Raw genomic sequence first — 23,781 nt, 5'->3', positions numbered from 1 at the left:
GTCCCTGTTACCTCTCTCCTGCCCCGCGTTAAGTTTAAAAATGCAGAGGCAGCCGGGAGGTAGCGCACTGACGTCCTGTGTGTGTGCCCATAGGAGAGCAGAGCGGAGTGGAGCAGTGAGGAGGACTCGTGCATGGTAAGTCACCACTCACCAGCACGTCATTTTCAGTGTTCTGACCACCTCTCCTCTCCGGTCCTGGGACCTACAGCTATGGCTACTGCACCTAATGGGGGGGGGGGGGGGACTATACTGCACCTAATGGGGAGAACTGTACTGCACCTAATGTGGGGAACCATACTGCACATAATGTGGAGGAACTAAACTGCACCTAATGTGGGGGAACTGTACTGCATCTAATGTGGGAAACTGTATTGCACCTAATGTGGGGGAACTATACTGCACCTAATGTTGGGGAACTGTACTGCTCCTAATGTGGGGGAACTGTACTGCACCTAATGTGGGGAAGCTGTACTGCACCTAATGTGAGGGAACTGTACTGCACCTAATGTGGGGGAACTTTACTACACGCCTAATGTGGGGGAACTGTACTGCACCCATAATGCGGGGGAACTGTACTGCACCCCAAATGCGGGGAGGGACTGTACTGCACCCCTAATGTGGGGGAACTGTATTGCACCCCTAATGTGGGGGAACTGTACTGCACCCCTAATTTGGGGAACTCTACTGCACCCCTAATGTGGGGGAACTGTACTGCATCCCTAATGTGGGGGAACTGTACTGCATCCCTAATGTGGGGGAACTGTACTGCATCCCTAATGTGGGGGAACTGTACTGCACCTCTAATGCGAGGGGTACTGCACTGCACCCCTAATGCGGGGGGAACTGTATTGCACCCCTAATGCGGGGGGAACTGTATTGCACCCCTAATGTGGGGGAACTGTATAGCACCCCTAATGTGGGGGAACTGTATTGCACCCCTAATTTGGGGAACTCTACTGCACCCCTAATGTGGGGGAACTGTACTGCATCCCTAATGTGGGGGAACTGTACTGCACCTCTAATGTGTGGGAACTGTACTGCACCCCTAATGTGCGGGGACTTATACTGCACCTAATGTGGGGGAACTACAACCTAATACTGGGCAACTATACTGCCAACCTAATGTGGGGGAACTTCCGGAGGGGGGTTGGGGCATCATAATGAAGTGCTCCTTCTTCCAGGCAGCCTTGATCTGGCCCTGCAGGGGTGTAGGGTAATAAAGAGGGGTCAGAATAAATCCCTGGATCACCCTTCTGTCCCTATAAATCTAGTATATATAACCAGCAATGTTATTACTCTCCAAAAATGCATCCAGCACCTTTTTGAACTCTACTACAGTGTTCACGATAACCACCTCCTCTGGGAGAGAATTCCACAGTCTCACTGCTCTTACAGTAAAGAACCCTAGTATGTGCTGGTGTAGAAACCTTCTTTCCTCTAGAAGTAGAGGATGCCCCCTTGTTATAGATACAGTCCTGGGTATAAATAGATCATGGGAGAGATCTCTGTAAGGTACCCTGATATATTTATACATAGTTATTAGGTCTCCCCTAAGCCTTCTTTTTTCTAACCTAAATAACCCTAATTCTGCTAATCTTTCTGGGTACTGTAGTCCTCCCATTCCCCATATTACTCTGGTTGCTCGTCTTTGTCCCTTCTCCAGCTCCCATTTAATACATAATCCCAGCCTGGATTTTCCCCATGTGCATTACCTTACATTTATCAGTGTTGAACCTCATCTGTCACTTCCCAGCCCAAACCTCCAACCTATCCAGATCCATCCTTTACAGAGTTTAGTGTCATCTGCAAAGATTGTTACTTTACTATTCAACCCCTCTATAAGGTCATTAATAAATATATTAAATAGGAAAGGACCCAAGACGGACCCCTGTGGTACCCCGCTAGTAACAGTCACCCAATCAGAATTAGTACCATTAATAACCACACTCTTACATACCCAATTGCACACATTCTCCCCCAGCCCAATCCTTCTCATTTTATGCACCAACCTTTTATGTGGAACCGTTTCAAATGCATTGGAAAAATCCAGATATACGACATCCAGCAATTGCCCCTGGTCCAGTCTGGAGCTCACCTCCTCATAAAAGCTGATCAGGTTAGTTTGACAGGACCGATCCCTCATAAATCCATGCTGATACAGGGTCATACATATATTTTTATCAAGATATTCCAAAATAGCAACTCTTAGGAAACCCTCAAACAATTTACATACAACCGAGGTTAAACTAACAGGTCTATAATTCCCGGGGTCACCTTTTGACCCCTTCTTAAATAGAGGCACCACATTTGCCATGCGCCAGTACTGGGGAACAGTCCCTGTCACTATAGAGTCCTTGAAATAGGGGTCTGTCTATTACATTACTTAATTCCTTTGCCATCTGGACCTGGTGATTTGTCTATTTTGATTTTTTGTAGGCGGCACTGTACTTCTTCCTGGGTTAGACAGGTGACCTGTACTGGGGAGTTTACCTTATCTCACTGTATTTCACCTGGCATTTCATTTTCCTCAGTGAACACAGTGGAGAAGAATTTGTTTAATATATTTGCTTTTTCCTGATACCCGTTTATAATTTCTTCCTCATCATTTTTTAAAGGGCCTACACTTTCATTTTTGACCTTTTTGGTATTTATATAGTTAAAGAACATTTTGGGGTTAGTTTTACTCTCTTTGGCAATGAGTATTTCTGTCTCTATTTTTGTGGCTTTTATCTGTTTTTTTTTACATATTTTAAATTTTTCTCTATAGCTTTTTAATGCTTCTTCACTGTTTTAGTAGTTTAAATGCTTTATTTTTGTCATTTATTGCCCCCTTAACATTTTTATTCATCCATATTGGTTTTCTTTTATTCCTGACCCTTTTATTACCATAAGGTATATACATATTACTGTGAAAATTTTAGATATTTTTAAAAGTCTCCCATTTAGTGTCAGTATTGTTCTTTTTGAGGACATTATCCCATTTTATATTGTTAAGGGCTTCTCTGAGTTGATCGAACTTTGCCTTCCTAAAGTTCATTGTTTTTGTGGCCCCTCGAAAGATTCCCTTATTGAAGAACAAGTTATAATGTATTATATTATGATCACTATTTCCTAGATGACCTTCTACTTGCACATTAGTTACTCTGTAAGGTCTGTTGGTTAATATTATGTCTAGTAGGGTGCCCCTCTGGTCGGGCCCTGCACCATTTGGGACAGATAATTGTCTTTAGCTATAGTCCGAAACCTGTTTCCTTTATGAGATTCACAGGTCTCAGTCTCCCAGTTTATATCCGGATAGTTAAAGTCCCCCATTATTATCACCTCATTCTGATTTGCTGCCTTGTTTATTTGCCTCAATAATGATCTTCTGGCTCTTCCATTATGTTTGGTGGCTTATTGCAAACCCCCATCAGAATTTTTTTAATTTTATCTCCATATATTTCTACCCATAATGACTCCACATTATTGTTTCCCTCCCAAATATCTTCCAGCAGTGCGGCCTTCAAATTGGATTTAACATAAAGACAAACTCCCCCCCCCCCACCACTTTCCGTTTTGTCCGATCCTTCCTGAATAGACTATAACCCTGTATGTTGACCGCCAAGTCACAGCTATCGTCACACCAAGTCTCTGTTATACCCACTATGTCATAATCCTCCTCAGAAATTTTCAACTCCAGTTCGGCAGTTTTATTGGACAGACTTCTGGCATTAGTCAACATGCAATTCAATGGTGTATGTTTTTTTTTCCTATGATGCCTATCCCTATTAACTATTCTCACCCCTCCTTCCGCTCCACCCCCAGGTACATTAATAAGTCCCACCTCTCTATCTATACTATCTTCCCCCTCTATGTTGTAGGTTCCCTCCCCCCCAGTTCCTAGTTTAAACACTCATCCACCCTTCTAGCCATCTTCTCCCCAGGGCACAGCTGCACCCTCCCTATTGAGGTGCAGCCCGTCCGGTAGGGACGGTAACCGACAGCGAAGTCGGCCCAGTTCTCCATGAACACAAACCCCTTTCTACACCAGCTTCTGAGCCACTTGTTTACCTCCCTAATCTCCCATTGCCTCTCTGGTGTAGCTCGTGGTACACTTAAATATAGTTAATGGGGTATTCCGGGATAGGGGATAAGATGTCTGATCGCATTCTATGCGCAGCTGTGTCTAAAGTTTCGGAAACCGCCGGGCTTCCGAGACGGGAACGTGATGTCATGTCACGCCCCCTCAATTCATTTCTATGGGAGGGGGCGTAATGGCAGTAACGCCCCCTCCCATAGACATGAAAGGAGGGGGCATGGCGTGACGTCACGTTCCCGTCTCGGAAGCCCGGCAGTTTCCGAAACTTAAGACGCAGCTACGCATAGAATGCGGGCTGCTGCAGGGAGAACACGGGGGTCCCAGCGACAGGCCCCCCACGATCAGACATCCTTTCGATAGGGGATAAGATGTTTTTGCCCGGAATACCCCTTTAATTTAACCCTTAACTACCCCCAATTGTGAGGGTCAGGGTTTTCGTTTAAAGTCCCATGCAAATAAATGGGAAATGTATGTTTCCACATAACTTCCGTACGGCTGGCGATATTTCAATACCTGGTACACATATTATGGGTCGGGATAGGAGGTCGTGATAGGAGGTCGGGATAAGAGGTTGAGATAGGAGGTCCAGATAGGAGGACAGGATAGGAGGTTGGAATATGACAACAATATATTAGGATGGAATATGAAGTCAAAAGCTTCCTCCTTTGTTTAATTTCCTCCTCAACAAGGATTAGGAAGGAAAAACCGGGCAACGCCGGGTACTCAGCTATTGTACAATATAATATCACAACAGTGAAAGGCTGAAGACTACAAGGCACAGCATGCCCGGACAGAAAATTACTGTAAAGGCTGGCTGGAACTAATAGTTTTCAAACAGATGGATAAAGGCTGTTTGGGGAATGAAAACAGAAAAGAGGAAAGTGTTTTTACTTTATTTTACCAACATGGACGGTGTTTGGTGCACTACTATACGACTCCGACACTACAGCATCTAGTGGTGTAAGCTGTAGGCTAACATCGCTAGATTGTAACGTGAGCATGTAGCGGCGAACAAAAGCATATTGGAGCTTCAAGCACAAGTGAGGGAAGACGTGTTCTGGGGAGGTGGGGATATGGAGATGATAGGGTGCATGGGAGCGTGCTTTATTATAATTTCTGGAGTGGGCCGAGCAGGGCAGAAGCAGAGGTAGGGCAGGAGCTGTCCGGATGTGATCGGGCATTCTGGACAGAACCCTGAAGTAACAGAAAATTCGGTAGGGCATGGCACAGGAATGGCTGGACCATTGTGCACGATAGGGGACTCTATGGACAGGTACGGGAACGGGCTACATTTTGATATTAGTTTATTCCTTCTAGGGGACATCTGAGTTTTTCTTTAGACTGTTCATGTCTTTGGCACTTTACACATCCACAGTGCAGGGAGAAAAAGTAAAAACCAATGTAAATGTCTTCTCCAAGAGCTTATTGGCTAAAGAGATTGGGGGTTTCAAATGTGCTTTGCCTATTATATAAATGCACATAAAGCTTGGTTAAGCTGTTTTCCCACAAGGTATTTGGACTTCAAGCAAAGTGTAAATTTTTGTATCTGCTGGATCCAGTCAACAATTATAAGCAAACGTAGACACAATGGCCCTGATGAAGAGTGGAGTATAGGTTTCTTTGTGGGTGTTAATTCTCTACAATTTATTTTCTACTGTATTTACTAAGGTTTCCCTACATTTTGCACTTTTCCCTACACTTTGCTTTTTTTTACACATGCTCTGATCTGTCTGGTTTTCCTCAGCTCAAATCAACTATGTTTTCTGTGGAAACCTTAGTAAATATGTTGGGTTGTTGTGAAAATGTCGGGGACATGCCCCTTTTCGGTGGCTACACCCACTTTTCCAGGCGGCCATGCCTCTTTTTTGGGTCTTCTCAGTAAAATGGAGAGCTAGTTTTTTTTTTTTTTTTTTCAATTCTGGCGCACATTCTGGCAATGTCGGGTTTACAATAGTCAATCAGGGCCATTGTTGGGATTCAGCTAAAATGTATCTGTCCTATATATTTTTTTTTTTACATTTTTTTTCTGTAATAAAAACAGATAAATATTGAAAAAAGGGGACATATTGGTTACATTGACAAACACATGAATGCCATTTAATGTCACTCACATCTATCTATTGCCCTATACTTTTGATGGCAATTGAAACCTTTTCACAATCGTTTACATGCATGTAGTTAGTGTGGTCAAAATTCTATCGAGGAAATTCTGGACCCCAGATTCTGCCAAAAGAATTAACATGTTCGTTTGTTCTGCGAAATCCGCTCTGAAATGCATTGCCGTCTGTTGAGATGGCGCATTTCCGAACGGTCCTAGCATGGCTTGTTTTGCCAGCGCCTGCTCCAGACTGAATCTTCCATAGTGTGAATTAGCCTTAATAGTACAGAAGGGATAGCTGCACTCTGGTAGGGTTACAGGGGTATTCCAGCCAAATACATCTTATTCCCTATCCAAAGGATCTCTGTGCAGCACCTGCATTCTCTGATGGGCTGCTTCATGCCACACCCCCTTGTGATGTCATGCCACGCCCCCTTGTGACATCATGCCACACCCCCTCCATTCATTTATATGGGAGGGGGCATGAAGGCCATCACGCTCCCTCCCATAGACATGAATAGAGGGGGCATGGTGTGACATCACGAAGGGGCATGGGGTGAAGTCACGTCTCCATTCCCGGAAACACAGACGTTTCTGAGACTGGAGAAGCAGCCCCAATCAGACATCTTATCCCCTATCCAAAGGATAGGGATAAGATGCATTTTGCCGGAATACCCCTTTAAATACATTTTTGTGGATTATTTTCTTTAATATAGAACTGTTTTTTGTTCAGCTTTTTTTGTATTGCTACAAAGGACTTTTTATGTAGGTTTAACTCCCTTTAGTATAACATGGTTGGCATATAAATATGCTTAGCAAGGCATAACTGGCACTTTACAGACAAGAAGTCAATCCGCTGGCAGCTATGAAAGACACTGTAATGAAGCCTCTGTTTTATAACCTGAAGGAGAAGATACAAGATATTAATACCCTTACTATGCTAATGAACTATCATTATACATAGACAGCAGAGGCTGTCAACTATTTTAGATTCATATTGGGATAAAACTGATCAGAGGGTAAAACATACAGACATTCACCTGCTTGGAAGATTTGCTCACTTTTACTGCGATAAGATAACAAGAAATACCTCTGGTAACCTTTAAATGATCAAAAGGATCATGTGAGTAATGTAGACTTAGATTAACATAAAATGCCCAAATATGAAATATGAGACACTCCATGGTCAAATGTTAATTGAAACCAAAGTATTACACCCATATAGGCCTACTAAACACAGTGGGGAATTTATGATTTTTTGGGCATATGATGTGATTTTTCATACAGTTTTGCCATTCATTTGTCACGTGTGCCTGCGTCAAATTGATCAAAATGGCACATGTTCTTAAAGAAATAGCTTAAATCTAATTACATTTCAGTGTGGACCTGGTTAGAGAGGGATTGCACAAAAATGGGAGAGATTGCAAACAAAATGTCTGATCACAATAGCATTATAAAAGTTCAATTGGGGGACTAAAAAGTGTACATAACAAAGGAATTTTAAAAAAAAAATATATAAATATGCCCCCAATAATACGATAAATCACCCTTCCTTTTTTTAGTCTACACTTGTCCCCCTCCAAAAAAACAAAAAACAAAACATGTTTAGTTTACTTACAGTAAAATAAACCATTTTTTTTAGCCATAAATATGTGTTTTTACATGTTTCAGATTAATTGGTCAGTCGTGGGTCAGAACATGCTGTTGTATTTATGGGCTTTTTGCCTTATTTGTGCAATTTTAGGAAAAATAAATCAGTCGCTTTTCTTATTATATATAGTGCTCCATTGACAACAATGGAACACAATATAAGAAAACCGGCTGATTTATTTTTCTTTTATTTGTTGATTTTAAAGTGCACTTTAGTGCACAAATGAGGCAAAAAAAGGCCATAAATACAACAGAATGTTCTGACCCAGGTCTGACCACTTCCTTTGACACATTAATGTGTCTCTGTCATTAACGTTTTATATAATGTAGGTAATACCACTATATGTATATTTGCAATATGCATTGGTTAATTTTAAAAAAAAATATATTTGGGTTTAAAAATGTTCTCTGCAGCTATTGTCTATGTGTGTCTGTGAGGAGTCCAAATGCTGGAAAGGAGGGCAAGACAAACAGGGCTCTGTGCAGGTTCCTGAGTTGTCAATCATCCTGCGATGTGAGCCCATAGCATGTCACAGAGCCTCACTGCACAGAGCCCTGCTTGTCCTCAGTGTACAGAGCCCTGCTTGTCCTCAGTGTACAGAGCCCCGCTTGTCCTCAGTGCACAGAGCCCTGCTTGTCCTCAGTGTACAGAGCCCTGCTTGTCTTCAGTGTACAGAGCCCTGCTTGTCCTCAGTGCACAGAGCCCTGCTTGTCCTCAGTGTACAGAGCCTTGCTTGTCCTCAGTGCACAGATCCCTGCTTGTCCTCAGTGTACAGAGCCCTGCTTGTCTTCAGTGTACAGAGCCCTGCTTGTTCTCAGTGTAAAGAGCCCTGCTTGTCCTCAGTGTACAGAGCCCTGCTTGTCCTCAGTGTACAGAGCCCTGCTTGTCCTCAGTGTACAGAGCCCTTCTTGTCCTCAGTGTGCAGAGCCCGGCTTGCCCTCAGTGTACGGAGCCCTGCTTGTCCTCAGTGTACAGAGCCCTGCTTGTCCTCAGTGTAAAGAGCCCTGCTTGTCCTCAGTGTACAGAGCCCTGCTTGTCCTCACTGTACAGAGCCCTGCTTGTCCTCACTGTACAGAGCCCTGCTTGTCCTCAGTGCACAGAGCCTTGTATACAAATATACATATAATAGTATCATCTACTTTATATAAAAAGTTTTTGTTAACGACAGGTACACTTTAAGCACAGGAATTTCCCGTGGTGATCAACTGACCCAGTAACAGTAATGAAACACAATGATGGAGCTGTGCTGGTACTTCTTTAGGGTCCATTCACATGTACAGTATCCTGCACAGATTTGATGTGCAGAATTTAAAGCTGTGTCCAGTCATTTAGTTTACATTAAAACCTGCAGCAGAAAATCTTGCACATCAAATACTGCGCATCAAATCTGTGCAGGATGTTGTACGTGTGAAGGGACCCTTAAAGGGACTTGAAGGGACTATTTGAGATTGATTAGCAAAATAAAGGGCTGCATTCTCCTAAAAACAGAGCCTTGCGGTGTCCATTATTAATCAAAACCCCAGTTTGCACAGGACAAATAATGCTGCCACACCATGACCACATATTCCCATGACATAGTGACTGAATAATACTACCACATAGTGACTACATACTGTATTACTACCGCATAATGAGTACTGCTACCACACTGCTACTGAAAATCTGCAGATCACATACGTAATTACAGTGCAGTTACACCCAGTGACCCACAGGGAGTTATTCTTGTCTTGTGTTATCATGAAGACTTCAACCAGCCATAATTTTTATCTGTAGAGTCTATGTTTAGAAACTTTTTGGGTAATTTTCTGCCACATCTGCAAAGGGGGGAAATGCTAGGGTAAAAGAAGCTCGGCTTATGATTCCACTTTGTAAGCCAAGAAAAAAAAAAATCCCTACATTTCTGGTATTAGATTATGGTGTAGTTTAAAGGGGTATTCCACCCAGAGACCTCTTATTCCCTATTCAAAGGATAGGGGATAAGATGTCTGATCGCAGGGGTCCCACTGCTGGGAACCCCCGCAATCTCTCCTGCAGCACCTCCTGTCATCTGGTGCATGGAGTAAGCTTCACTACGTGCCTGATGACTGGCGATGGAGGGCCGGAGGATTGTGATGTCACGGCCCTGCCCCTTGTGACGTCAGGTCACGTCCCCTTAATGCAAGTCTATGGGAGAGGGCTTGGCGGCTGTCATGAGGGGGCGGGACCATGATGTCATGATCCTCCGGCCTTTGCATCGCCAGTCATCAGGCACGGAGTGAAGCTCGCTCCGTGCACCAGATGACAGAGGGTGCTGCAGGAGAGATTGCGGGGGTTCCCAGCAGCAGGACCCCCATGATCAGATATCTTATCCCCTATACTTTGGATAGGGGATATGATGTATAGGGGTGGAGTACCCCTTTAAGCTAACTACTAGTAGTTCTAAACTTAGACTAGATAATGTTTAACTTTTTCATTATAGTGAAGCCAACTTGGGCATGAGTGAATGAGTATGGACATAGTGACAAGTTGTCAGGTGACCCTGACAGTAAGGATCTCTATTTTTATTTATGTTCTAGAAGTCATCATAGTTTCAGCTGACCATGTGCAACTTAAACCTCTATGTGCATAAATCATCAATTCCTATGTGACACTGTATATATTCTCCTAGATGAACACAGACACATCACTGTATTTTTATTGTCATTGCTGCTGACACAGAAAATTAGGAACAGACATTTGGACATCACATAACTATACAAAGTCTGGTCTTCAGATGCCGGTGCAGCATTCTCCTGTCAGGAATCCTCTGGCTGAACACACAAATTAGTCTTGAAAACCTATTTTAAGACCTGTTTGGCTGAAGAGATGCAATCTGTCAGCTCAGACACTTCTTGGTGGCGTTGGGGGATAAATACGCTGACATGAAGCCGATTGTCAGCACGTAAGACAGATCAGAACCTCCATGGAAGGTAAATCCTCAGAGAAGTAGTGCTCTTTCCTTGCAGATCTCCTGCTGTCCATGTCCCATAATTCATGTTACTTAGCAAGGAGAAATCAAGAACAGATTTAGCTGTCTGCCTGCGAGCGTGCACCGAGCTGTAATACTTTCCATTAGAAAGCTGAAATATCCTTTGGCCATTCTCTTTCTAACCGCACTGGAACTAGAGGGTCTCCTGGAGCATGACCTCTCTGTTTTCTCCTTTTGTGAAATCTCACACTTCATTTCTCCACTATAGTGGGCGCCCAGAAGAATATCTTGATAAAGTCAATTAATACATGTATTATAAGAAAGAGGATCAAACTAAAGGTGTGCAGGGAACTTTCCATTTAAGGCATACCTGTCATATCACATCAAAACTATAATGCTTCTATAAATTACTCACCAGATCATGCAGATTCTTCACATGCCTATTTTATGTGTCTAGCTTCTGTATTCGTAGAAAATTGAAAAGGTGTTCCCCTCAATGACGGCGCTAGTCCATGGGTAGATAGATATGCATTTATTGAAACATAAAAGGCAACGCGTTTCAACCCCGGACAGGGGTCTTCATAGGGCATGGTGCCAGAAGAAGACCCCTGACTGGGGTTGATACGTGTTGCCTTTTATGTTTCAATAAATGCATATCTATCTACCCATGGACTAGCGCCGTCATTGAGGGGGAACACCTTTCCAATTTTCAACCTATGCCTCGTTACCGGTGAGACTGACGTCACCCCGGGAAGTTCCTTGTGGCAGCTGTCTGGCTATTCATTCATTCCAGACGCCACTGTAGGTGTTGTGCTCTTAACGCAACACCCAAGGGTAAGGACCCATTTTGCTTTTACCTTGTATCATTTACCTAGACGGTCCTCACTAGGTGCGCACCTTTTGTTGCTTTTATCTCTTTTCATTAGCTTCTGTATTTGTCTCTAGGGCTGCCATCAGGGGGTACAACCGATACCCCTGTAAGGGGCCCGTCTGGTTCCGGCAAATTTTTTTTTTTCAATATCACTCACTGATTGCTGAGGCCAACACATTGTACACTGAATGATTGACTGACTGTACTCTGTACAGTCAGTCAATCAGTCACAGATCACGTATGGCAGCAGCAGCGCTGCTGCTGCACAGCACGTGCCTCCAGGGCCGGCAGCTGGTGTCTCTTTAAAACAGCAGCAGTGGTTGCCGTTATTGAGGAAGAGGAGGCCAGCGGGGTGGAGCAGCAGTGTGACTGCCGGCTACAGAGCGGAGCAGCGCAGAGGAAGAGCCTGCCCATGAGGAGGTCAGCGGACCGATACAGAGCAGAGGTTAATAAGTAAAAGAAAAAAAAGGAGAAAAAAAAATATATGACTGGAGCTTGGGCAGAACTATGTGGTGGGGGGCAAGGACAGGGGCCTACCCAAACTATAAGGGGCCCCTATAAAGTTTGGGTAGGCCTCTCTTCTAATAGCTGCCCCCATAAAGTTTGCCTGTTAATAGTTGTCTCCATAATGTGGGGCCTACCCAAACAATATGAAACAACACCAACTGACTAAAATATAGCTTATATTGCATAACCTGTTAAATGGGTACTCCACTGGAAAACATTGTTTTTTAATCAACTGATGCCAGAAAGTTAAACAGATTTGTAAATTACTTATATTAAAAAATCTTAATCCTTCCAGTACTTATCAGCTGCTGTATGGTCCACAGGAAGTTCTTTTCCTTTTGAATTTACTTTTTGTCTGACCACAGTGCTGACTGGTGACACCTCTGTCCATGTCAGAAACTGTCCAGAGCAGGATAGGTTTTCTATGGGGATTTGCTCCTACTCTGGACATTTCCTAAAAGGGATAGAGGTGTCGGTAGAGAGCACTGTGGTCAGACTTCCTGTGGATTGTACAGCAGCTGATAAGTACTAGGAGGATTAAGATTTTTTTATAGAATTAATTTACAAATCTGTTTAACGTTCTGGCACCAGTTGATTTAAACAAAAATGTTTTCCAGTGGAGAACCCCTTTATGGACCAAGGGCGTACCTGTACGCCCTGGTCCCACTTCCCCAGTTTGAAGTGCGTTCACGAGCTGAGCACACTTAATACCCAATGGGTCCCAACTGCTAACAACAGCCAGGACCCACGGTTAATACCAGGCAAACGGGTTGATTTGTGGCATTAACCCTTGAGATGCTGTGATCAAAGTTGTGTCTAAATGCGGGAGTTAACAGTGCTTTCTGTTTTTACGTTTTTTTTTGTTGTTTTTTTGTTAAGTGGGCTGGGGTAAGATAGATAGGGCAGATTAGAAAAGGTTATGTTGTTAGTGTTATTGTAGGGTCCTGCCTAAAAGAGTCTACCTTGTTGTGGTGGCAGGCTTCATATTCTTTGGTTAACCCTTAAGGACGGACCTATTTTTTACCTCAATGACCAGGCTCTTTTTTTTTAATTTGACATGTATCTTTTTAAATGGTAATAACTTTAGAATGCTATTTCTGATCAGAGCGATTCTGAGATAGTTTTTTTCGTGACATATTGTACTTTATATAAGTGGTGCATTTTTGTTGACACATGCAGCATTTTTAGTGAAAAACCTCAAAATATTTTGAAAAATTTGAACATTTCTGGAGTTTAAAATTTTTTTTTTATGGTGTACACTGTGCGGTAAAAATGATGCTATATTTATTCTGTGGGTCAGTACGATTATGGCGATACCCATTTTATATAGCTTTCTATGTTTTTTCTTTTCTGAGCAAAATTCTTTTTCTGCCATAAATTTTCCAACAGCCGTAACTTTTTTATTTTTCATCCGTTGCCATTGAGTAAGGGCTTATTTTTTGCGGCATGAGCTCTATTTTTATTGGTTTCCTTTTTGTGCTACGTGCTACCTTTTGATCTTTTTTATTCCGCTATTTGTACCAAAAATGTTTTATTTTTTACAGCGTTCACCGTGCGGGATAATTTACATTTTAGTTTTGTAGTACACGTCATTACGGACATGGCAATACCTATTATGTATATGATTTGCATTTTTGATATTTTTTGGAGATAATACAGGGCTTTTATTGGTAAAGGGGCATTTTTAAATAAATTTTTTACACTTCATACTTTTAATGAAGAAATTTTTATTTAATTTTTTTACACTTTTTACAGGTTATACTAAGCTGCAATATATTTGTACTGCAGCACAGTATGACCTGATGAGCCGCACACACTACAGCCGGTGCGATCCAGCCTCTGGCTGGATCTCACAGGCTTCCGTAGCAGGCATATAGAAGGTCATGATCTGACCTCCTGCTGCCATAGCAATCAACGGCAACCCGCAATTGTATCGCGGCTCCGCCGTTGGCGAACAGGGGGCCTTGAGCTGTGTATGGGGCCCTAACATTTCTTTTTTTTTTTTTTTTTAACATGAGAATAACATTTCTGATGGCAGCCCTATTCATCTCACAGATCTCTCTGTTCTGCTGGTCACTCATTCTGACATCCACTGATAAGGAAGGGGCATGTCTGAGGCAAGCACTGATCCCACCCTTATTTACAATGCATTCACCTTCTCCCTTAGTCTTCTGTGCTGGGTCTCTTCATCTAATCACTTCAGGCTACTCTGTAATACCCTCCTCTCTGTTTTCAGACAGGAATCTGATAGACAGGACAGGAGAGAGCACAGAGGGGATCTAGTCCCGCCCTCGTGCTTCAGATGGAACAAATATGATGCAGCAGCTGGAGAGGACCACATTCTGGATGGTATGGGGCCCCTAGTGGTCTTTTTTTTTTTATAAGCCATGATTTCTATAAAAAGCTTTTGATTCTAACAGTGCTAAATTGTTAAACTTCTTTCGGTACAGTTAAATTGAGAAAAAAACTTCTTTGTATATTTTCTGACAAGGAACAAGTTAACTACATAATGGTATGTACAAAGCTTCCCTACAATGAATAATCCTAAAGAAATCTTTGAATATTAGCCACTTCCTGTGTTTTCGGTGCATGTAGAACCCAAAAAATAAGAAGAGGTGCAATCTAGTGTGGTTATCTTTAAAAGTTAACAGTCATATAGATTATATATATATATATATATATATATATATATATATGTAGATTATATGTATGCTCACCTTACGCTGTTGTATTCGGGTCACAACACTACTAATCCCATGTACACTGGAGATTAAAATTAGAGAACAACACACAATGTCCTAAATGTCAAGGTCATAGTGAAGTCCTATGTGACTAACCTGTAGAAATATGCCTACGGCACTGCGGTAGTATTGAAAAACCGATCCCTGAAGGGGCTGAAGTGGTTCTTTGCTTATAGATAGTGATGGTGCTCAGGCTATAAATGATATAAAGCAGTGATATTCATATGAAGAAAAGAAAAGCCGGCCACTCACCATCATCCATCTTCTGGCTTTTATTGCAGCAGATAATACTCACAAATACATAAAGGGAGAGAGAAGGAGCCGGGATACAAAGGCAACAAGCTCCATTACACACTTAACAAGTGCTTCTTCTGGCCTTATAACCTTCTTTGTGACTGCATTACAAATATACAGGTAAGTAAGACAGGTAGCCAATCACCAGTGATACACCCTCACATGTGACGTCTGGCGTCTCGGATGGGTGTTCCCTGAACTCAGAAGCATATTGCAAGATCTGTTCTCTCGTTTAACCCTAGAGGGCCCATCGCATTGGTTCGATTGGTTTTTCAGGAGTGTTATGTCAATTCTTTCTCCCTCCTTGGCTTCCACTCTTTCGAGTCCCACAAATCACAGGACTTCTGGGTTATTGTCATGCTTTTCCTTCATGTGGGACAGTAAACGAGGGACACCGTTTTTTTCCAGTGCGAATGGAATAAAAGTTCCCTTATGAGCATAAATAACTGTTGCCTCATTTTTGCCACATAGAAGAAATAGCATGGACAGAACAGTGCATAGACTATATTTTTAGATCGACAAGTAATAAAAATGTTTACTGTATGAAAGATCGGACCGATTGTAAATTTCTGGTTGCCTTATTGTATTTACAAAAATTGCAGTTCCTGCAGCTAAAATTGCCTTGTGGTGTGAGGTCACCTAGCCATGTTGTTTTCTGAATTCTTTGTTCTCTCTTTCTTAGATTGTCCCCTATCGTTCTATTTTTTCTGTATGTAATTAAAGGTTTTCTGATTGCTATGTCTTTTAAATCTCCGTCTGCTTCTATCACATACCAGTTGCGTCTAATAGCTGTTTCTATTATGTGATTCATGGGTAAGTTTTTCGAATACAAAAGTGAATCGTTTCTCTTGTATATTTTTAGGTTTAGATTGTAGCAAATTATGTCTTTTTTTCATGTTAGCCCTTTGTCTACTTGTTTTAATCAATGACTCTGGGTATGCTCTCTCTTTTATTCTGATTTCTAATTCATCGGTCTGCGTGTGGTAAGATTCTTCTGCAGTTTTGTTCCTTTTTAATCTAATGAATTGCCCGTACGGTATACCCTTTTGGACTGTCCGCTGGTGTGAACTATTGTAGTGAAGTAGAGTATTCCTAGCAACCTCTTTCCTGTAGCCCTCTGTGATGAGTGTATTATTTTTGACAAGCAATTTTATGTCTAAGAATGCCAATGAATCTCCTCCATATTGGTGTGTAAATGTCATATTTACTGTATTTATGTTGTTCAGATGATTGACAAAATCAATAAACTGTTGTTCAGACCTTGACCAGATGACCAAAATGTCATCCACATATCTGGCGTAGGTTTTAAAGGGGTTGTGCGCTGCCCTGACTTTCGGAGCTCCGCTCACAGATTCCGGAAGTTCATTACTCTGAACGCTGTGTGCGGGCTTCCGTGTTCGCGGCCGCTGGGCGTGACGTCTCACCCGCCCCCTCGTGACGTCACGCCCGCCCCCTCTACCAAAGTCTTTGGGAAGGGAGCGTGACAGCGGCCGTGCCCCTTTCCCATAGACTTTCGTTGAGGGGGCGGGCGAGATGTCACGAGGGGGCGGGCAAGACGTCACGAGGGGCCGGGCATGACGTCACGCCCGGCGGCCGCGAACACGGAAGCCCGCACACAGCGTTCGGAGTAATGAACTTCCGGACGCTGTGAGCGGAGCTCCGAAAGTCAGGGTAGCGCACAACCCCTTTAACATACTGCAGATAAGGGTTAGTAGATATATAAATGTACCTGTCTTCGAATATTGCCAAAAATAGATTAGCATAAGTACAGGAGACCGGGGGCTCCATCGGGGTCCCGGTCTCTTGCCTATACCATTGCTCTGCATATTTAAATGTGCTATTGGCAAGTACAAACTTAAGTCCTTTTATTACAATATTGATAAGCTCTGGTGACACCTCTGTATGATGTAGAAACTCCTTTACAGCCTGTACACCCGCATCATGGGGGATGCGGGTGTACAGTCTGACTACGTCTATTGAGCATAATTTGAAGTTACTTTCCCATTGAATATCTTTAACTAAATTAAGCAAATGACTCGTGTCCTTAATGTAGGAAGGGATTAAAGGGGTATTCCAGGCCAAAACTTTTTTTTATATATCAACTGGCTCCGGAAAGTTAAACAGATTTGTAAATTACTTCTATTAAAAAATCTTAATCCTTCCAATAGTTATTAGCTTATGAAGTTGAGTTGTTTTCTGTTTAACTGCTCAATGATGATGTCACATCCTGGAAGCTGTGCAGTTCGTATGGGGATAATTTCCCATCATGCACAGCTCCCGGGACGTGACATCATCATTGAGCAGTTAGACAGAAAACTTCAGAAGCTAATAACTATTGGAAGGATTAAGATTTTTTAATAGAAGTAATTTACAAATCTGTTTAACTTTCCGGAGCCAGTTGATATATATATAAAAAAGTTTTTGCCTGGAATACTCCTTTAATGATAAAAGGGGATTCAGCAGCCAATCCACATACTGGGATAGGTGCTCTGTCACTTTTTTTCACAGCGTTTTTGGAGAAAAATTTATACAGATTAATGTCTCTCATGGATTTAGCTAGGTCTATTTCAAACTGGACTTCATTGAATTTTTCTTCAAGACCGAAATTGAGTCCTTTTGCAGCAGAGATAGTGTCGCTTCATCTAGGGGGTGATCGGTTAGATTAATCACATTAGATTTCAATTTGAAGGTTTCCAGGCGGTTGCTTTCCGTTTTTCCTGTTCGTGCAATACAGAGTCTCTGCTCCTGTTTCTGTCTTTTCACTCGTCTCGTGCTCCCACTTCTTCCTCTAAAGGGATTGCAGATGGAGCTACCTGGATATTCTTGTGTTGTTCTTTACGGTTAGGCTCTGTGGCCCACATTTATCATTGTCTTTAGACTGTTTTTTGTGTCTAAAAAAGGGGGAAAAAAGGCGCAAGCAGGGTTTTTTGCGCCTTTTTTTGCGCCTTTTTGTTTACACATTTCTGCTGATTTTGAGTTGCAATCCACTGATTTTGAGTTGCAATCCACTGATTTTGGCAATATATAGATATGGAAGGGATTTATCATTGCGCCTTTTTGTAAAAAGGAGCAAAAGAAGGCGCAAAGCCACTGAAAAGTCTCTAAAACTACACCAGCCCAGACATGGTGTAGCTTTTTGGTTTATGTGTAGACAGAAATTTCAGAAAATGTGACCTGCACAAAATGTATCAAAGCTCTTTTACCTTTTAATAAATTTGGTGCTCCTACACATTATCAGCACACAAAAAAAAGGTGTAAAAAAATGCTTCACTTGCACTGCAATGATAAATGTGGGCCTGTGTTCTTAATAGGGACTGTGTGAAGATCCTCTAGTGGGGCTGACTTGCTGGCATTCCTTTTGGGGATTTTTTTCTTTCTGTTATCCCTAGCAACGTCCGGGTCTATTGTAGAATTTTTATTCTGTCGAGAGAATACATGATCCGTGTCATAATCTTTTTTGTCCCTTATGAATTTTGTGCATTTAATGATCTTGGTTTCTTTCTGGATGGTAACTAGATTATTCTCTAGTTTTTCAAAGAAACTCTGCGATTGCTCGTGAGATGCTCTGGCCATGTATTCATTTTTACATTTAGACAGTTCTTTAGAAACCTTATCATATTCAATTCTATTTCGTGTAAGAACAATCTGTAATAACTTTTGCGAATGCTCATGATGTGCTTGCTTCCATGCGTTTACAAAAATCCCATTGGCCTGAAATACTGCTGGAAATTTGTAAGCTCTGAGTCCTCTAGGGACTCTATCGCAATGTACATATGACTGAAGAGAATTTACGGTCCAGAATAAAGCAATCTCCTTCTCTGACAGTGATGTAATGCGATATTCTAGCGTCATAATGCTTATGATTTCAATATCATCCTTGACATTAAAGTCCAAAAAAAAACCCTCGGTATCCTCTCTCCCGGTTAATATGGCAACATCCAACTTTTCCAACGGCCCTTTCTGATCCGGTTCCATGTTTTGTGGCTTTGTTATCCTTAACTGTGTGCTCTGTAGAGCTGATAGGTTATACCAATCCAAGATTCTAAGCTGTAGAAATATGCATACGGCACTGCGGTAGTATTGAAAAACTGATCCCTGGGCTGAAGTGGTTCTTTGCTTATAAATAGTGGAGGTGCTCAGGCTATAAATGATATACAGCAGTGATATTCATATGAAGAAAAGAAAAGCCGGCCACTCACCATAGTCCATCTTCTGGCTTTTATTGCAGCATATAATACTCACGAATAAATAAAGGGAGAGGGAAGGAGCGGGGGGTACAAAGGCAACAAGCTCTGTTTCGCACTTAACAAGTGCTTCTTCTGGCCATATAACCTTCTTTGTGACTGCGTTACAGATATACAGGTAAGTGAGACAGGTAGCCAATCACCAGTGATGTACCCTCACATGTGATGTCTGACGTCTCAGATGGGTGTTCCCTGAACTCAGAAGCATATTGCAAGATCTGTTCTTTCGTTTAGTGCTTCTGGCCGGAAGAAGCACTTGTTAAGTGCGAAAAGGAACTTGTTACCTTTGCATCCCCCGCTCCTTCCCCCTCCCTTTTTGTATTTGTGAGTATTATATGCTGCAATAAAAGCCAGAAGATGGACTATGGTGAGTGGCCGGCTTTTCTTTCCTTTATATGAGTAGTCCTATGTGAATATATCCTAACATGATTAAAATCGCAGTATTTTAAGCTTTCATAAATTGTATTTATTCTAAAGCACAGAATAAAAATGTAAATGATATAATTGAAAAAGAACACTGATCAAAATTAGACAACACTTTCAGATACCTGAAAGTTATTGGTGTTAATCTGGCAACTGGTGCTAATTTCCTTAACCCTTAAGGACGCAGAGTTTTCCTGTTCTTGCACTTTAGTTTTTTTCCTCTTTATCTCTTAAAAATCATACCCCTTTCAATTTTGGACCTAAAAATCCATATGATGGCTTATTTTTTGTGCCACCTATTCTACTTTGTAATGACATCAGTCATTTTACCCAAAAATCTACGGCAAACCCCAAAAAATAAATCATTGTGCGACAAAATTGAAGAAAAAACTAAATTTTGTACATTTTGGGGGCTTCCGTTTCTACGCAGTACCTTTTTCGGTAAAAATGACAACTTATCTTTATTCTGTAGGTCTATATGGTTAAAATGATACCCTACTTATATAGGTTTGATTTTGTCTTAATCACAACTACATGCACAAAAATGAATACATTTCAAATTGTCATCTTCTGACCCCTATAACTTCCATGTACGGAGCACTATGAGGGCAAATTTTTTGCACCGTTATCTTATGTTTTTATCGATACCATTTTTGTATTGATCAGACTTTTTGAACGCTTTTTATTCATTTTTTCATGATATAAAAAGTGACCAAAAATACACTATTTTGGAATTTGGAATTTTTTTGCACGTACGCCATTCACCGTGCGGTTTAATTAATGATATATTTTTGTAGTTTGGACATTTATGCACGCGGCGATACCACATATGTTTATTTTTATCATGGTTACATTTTTTTTACATGGAATTTGGGAAAAGGTGGGGGGGATTTAAACTTTTAATAAGGAAGGGGTTAATGGGTGTGTTTTTTTTAACCTTTTATAAAAAAATATATATTTTTTTACACTTTTAGACCCCTTAGTGGACTTTTAGGAGCAATCATTAGACTCCTCATACAGATCAATGTGGTTTCATAGAACCACATTGATCTGTGTGCTCTGTGCTCGATTGATAAACCCTGGCCCTGTCAGGCTTTATCATTCACAGCGCAGCAGCAGCAGGAGGAGAGGTAAGCCCTCTGGCTACCTCAGCAGTATATCGCAACCCTCCCCTCCCCCCGCCCCGCAATCGTGCTGCTGAGGGGCGATCCACCCCACTGGACCACCAGGGATGGTTTCAATGTCCCTCAGGAGCCTGCATCATACACCGCTTGCCGTCACAGGACGAGCTGGCTCATCCTTAGTCGGCAACCGGTTAATGATCTGACCCTATTTAACTGGCAGCCTAACTTTCCAGTTTTCACTGACTTTGCCAAAATGATGTGCTGTTCCAAAGTGACTGAAACCCTCCGGCAACAGGTTGTCCAGATGAAGGCCAAAGGGGTGACCCTATCAGCCATAGCATGCGTTGGTCGTTCCAAGTCTGTGATTTCTAGAATATTGCATCTTTACAACATCACAAACTCATTCAAGTCCCCAAAGAAGGCTGGTCGCCCTTGAAAGACAAATGCAAGAGAGGACAGGATAATGTGGAGAATCTCCATGGGTAATTGTTTCAACTCTGCAGCTGGAATTGCTCGCCAGTTCAGCACTGAACAGGGTAAGGATCTGTCTCGTCATACAGTGTCTCAACATTTAAGAGCATTTGGACTGAAAGCCCACTCTGCAGTGACTAAACCTCTCATTAGCAGAAAGAATCAAAAGGCTAGATTAACCTATGCTGGGGAGCATGTTGTGTGGACAGTGGAGAAGTGGTCCAGAGTTCATTTTAGTGATGAAAGCAAGTTTAATTTATTTGGGTCTGATGGGAAACATTATGTTCATCGACAAACTGGGGAAAGACTGAACCCAAAGTGTGTGAAGAAGTCAGTGTAAAGAAGTGAGTGAAAGGTGGAGGAGGAAGTGTCATGGTTTGGGGAATGTTTTCTACAGCAGGAGCCGGACCTCTCATACAGATACATGGCAGAGTGAATGCAAGTGTGTATCAGAACCTTCTTCAACAACACATCACTCAATCAGCCAGTAGTTTAATGCAGGACAATGCCCCCTGTCACACAGCAAAATGGGTAAAGCAGTTCCTTGAAACTGAAAACATTGAAACAATGAAATGGCTAGCTCGGAGTTCTGATCTAAACCCAATGGAAAACCTGTGGGAAATCCTTGGTGACAAAGTTATGGCCAAGAAACCTACAACAGTCACAGAACTGTGGAAGAGACTGGAAGAAGAGTGGACCAAAATCACACCAGAGAAGTGTGTGTAATGTCCATTTTTGTATTTTTGAAATTGTATGTCTTGGGGTCTTTTCAGACAATGGTATTCTTGTCTGAACAGTTTCTGTTCTAATTCTTCCTGTGCTTGGAAGAGTTAATGCTCTGAGCCAATTGCAACTCGGGTATGGTTATTTAAACCCTAGCTTTGCAGCACTCTGGTTGCTGGTGTGTTGTGCAATGCTGACCCTGTCTGCTTTATCATGCACTTTGTATTTATCTTGTAATACTTAGTTTTAACTTGGTTTATAGTCCTGTTCATTATTGATTTTAGTCTGTGGTACATCTGTTGGTTTTTAGGATTGTATGTCCGTTCTGCTTTTACCTTGTTTCTTAGTCTCTGCTTTCACTGTGAGAATCCTGACCTGTGTCCCTTCAAGTTGTGAAGTTTGGTTTTCTTTGATCATAGAGTTCATGATCACTGATCTAGTGTTTCATCATTAGCTTTACCATTGGTCTACAGTGGGCTCTGTGCTTACTCACTGATCTGTGTCCTTTAAACTTAATCGGTAATGTTAGTGTTCCGTGTATTATATTTTTGTTTCCTTCTAGGCCAGTATTCTCGTCACACAGTGGAGTCTGCCCACTGGCTAGAAGTCTATCTGGAGTCATTATTGCTGTCCACTCCTTTTGTGGAGTGGGGTCGCCAGTGTATTTCTGTTCTGTGTCCCAGTGTGAACAGTGTTCTATGTTTCTCATCATACAATACAGAAATTTAGGTGCACTACTGTGGTAGATGTATACAATGACATTGGCTATCCCTCAACACTGATGTTAAAATTGAGACACTTGCCAGTATATCCTTATATGAAGGACATACCAGAGCCCGCACACCAACGCCAAGGTTTCTGAAATGGCACGGGACCCAACGCTAAATCTACCTGTGTGGGGTAAGCAAAACAGGGGCCAGTGGGCAATTACAGCAGTATTAGGCCGACTCACAGCCTCTTCCCAGGTACCCTCCAGCGTGGCTAAGCACACATACAATGGGAGGAGGGAGGCAGGCTGCAAGCCCCACCTATGTTGGCTTGGCTAATATAGGTGCATGGCCTCACAGGTGCTACCTTAATGCTGCCTGGAAGATGTTCAAGGCGCATTACATATGGAGTTTACACACCTCCAAGTATAAATTTTAAAGAACAAAAAAAAAGTGGTCTCAAATGGCTGGAGGTGCTCAACCCTAAATGCGGTTGTGCATTTATACTGGGGGAGCAGATCCTGCCCTTGTAGTCCGTTGCTAGGGGCGATCCCCAGCATAAAAATGCATACAATGGAGGATGCCTGCAGCGGACTACAAGTGCCACAATAGAATCCTACACCAGATAGACGGTGTGGATGTGTAACAATTAGAATAATACTATACAGGGATTTAGGTGCACTACTGTGGTGCACAGCAGTATTAGGCCGATTCACAGCCTCCTCCCAGGAGGGCTTGCAGTCTGTCTCCCTCCTCCCATTGTATGTGTGCTTAGCCACGCTGGAGGGTACCTAAGAGGAGGCTGTGAGTCGGCCTAATACTGCTGTAATTGCCCACTGGCCCCTGGTTTTTGCTTTTCACGCACAGGTAGGTTAGCGTTAGGTCCCGTGACATTTGAGAAA

At 42.2% G+C, this 23,781-nt stretch overlaps 1 long non-coding RNA gene across 1 annotated transcript in view; it reads left to right on the top strand.

Moving 5' to 3' along the window:
* LOC130276816 (uncharacterized) overlaps nucleotides 1–23,781 on the top strand; it is an 87,972-nt gene that overhangs the window by 18,546 nt on the left and 45,645 nt on the right. The window contains exon 2 of the long non-coding RNA XR_008845255.1: nucleotides 14,389–14,501. This is a non-coding gene — a long non-coding RNA (uncharacterized LOC130276816). The remainder of the gene's footprint in view (nucleotides 1–14,388; nucleotides 14,502–23,781) is intronic.

The sequence above is a fragment of the Hyla sarda genome, chromosome 6 (genome assembly GCF_029499605.1).
Source record: "Hyla sarda isolate aHylSar1 chromosome 6, aHylSar1.hap1, whole genome shotgun sequence".
In the NCBI taxonomy this organism is placed as follows: domain Eukaryota; kingdom Metazoa; phylum Chordata; class Amphibia; order Anura; family Hylidae; genus Hyla; species Hyla sarda.
This window is presented reverse-complemented; position numbering and strand designations above follow the sequence as displayed.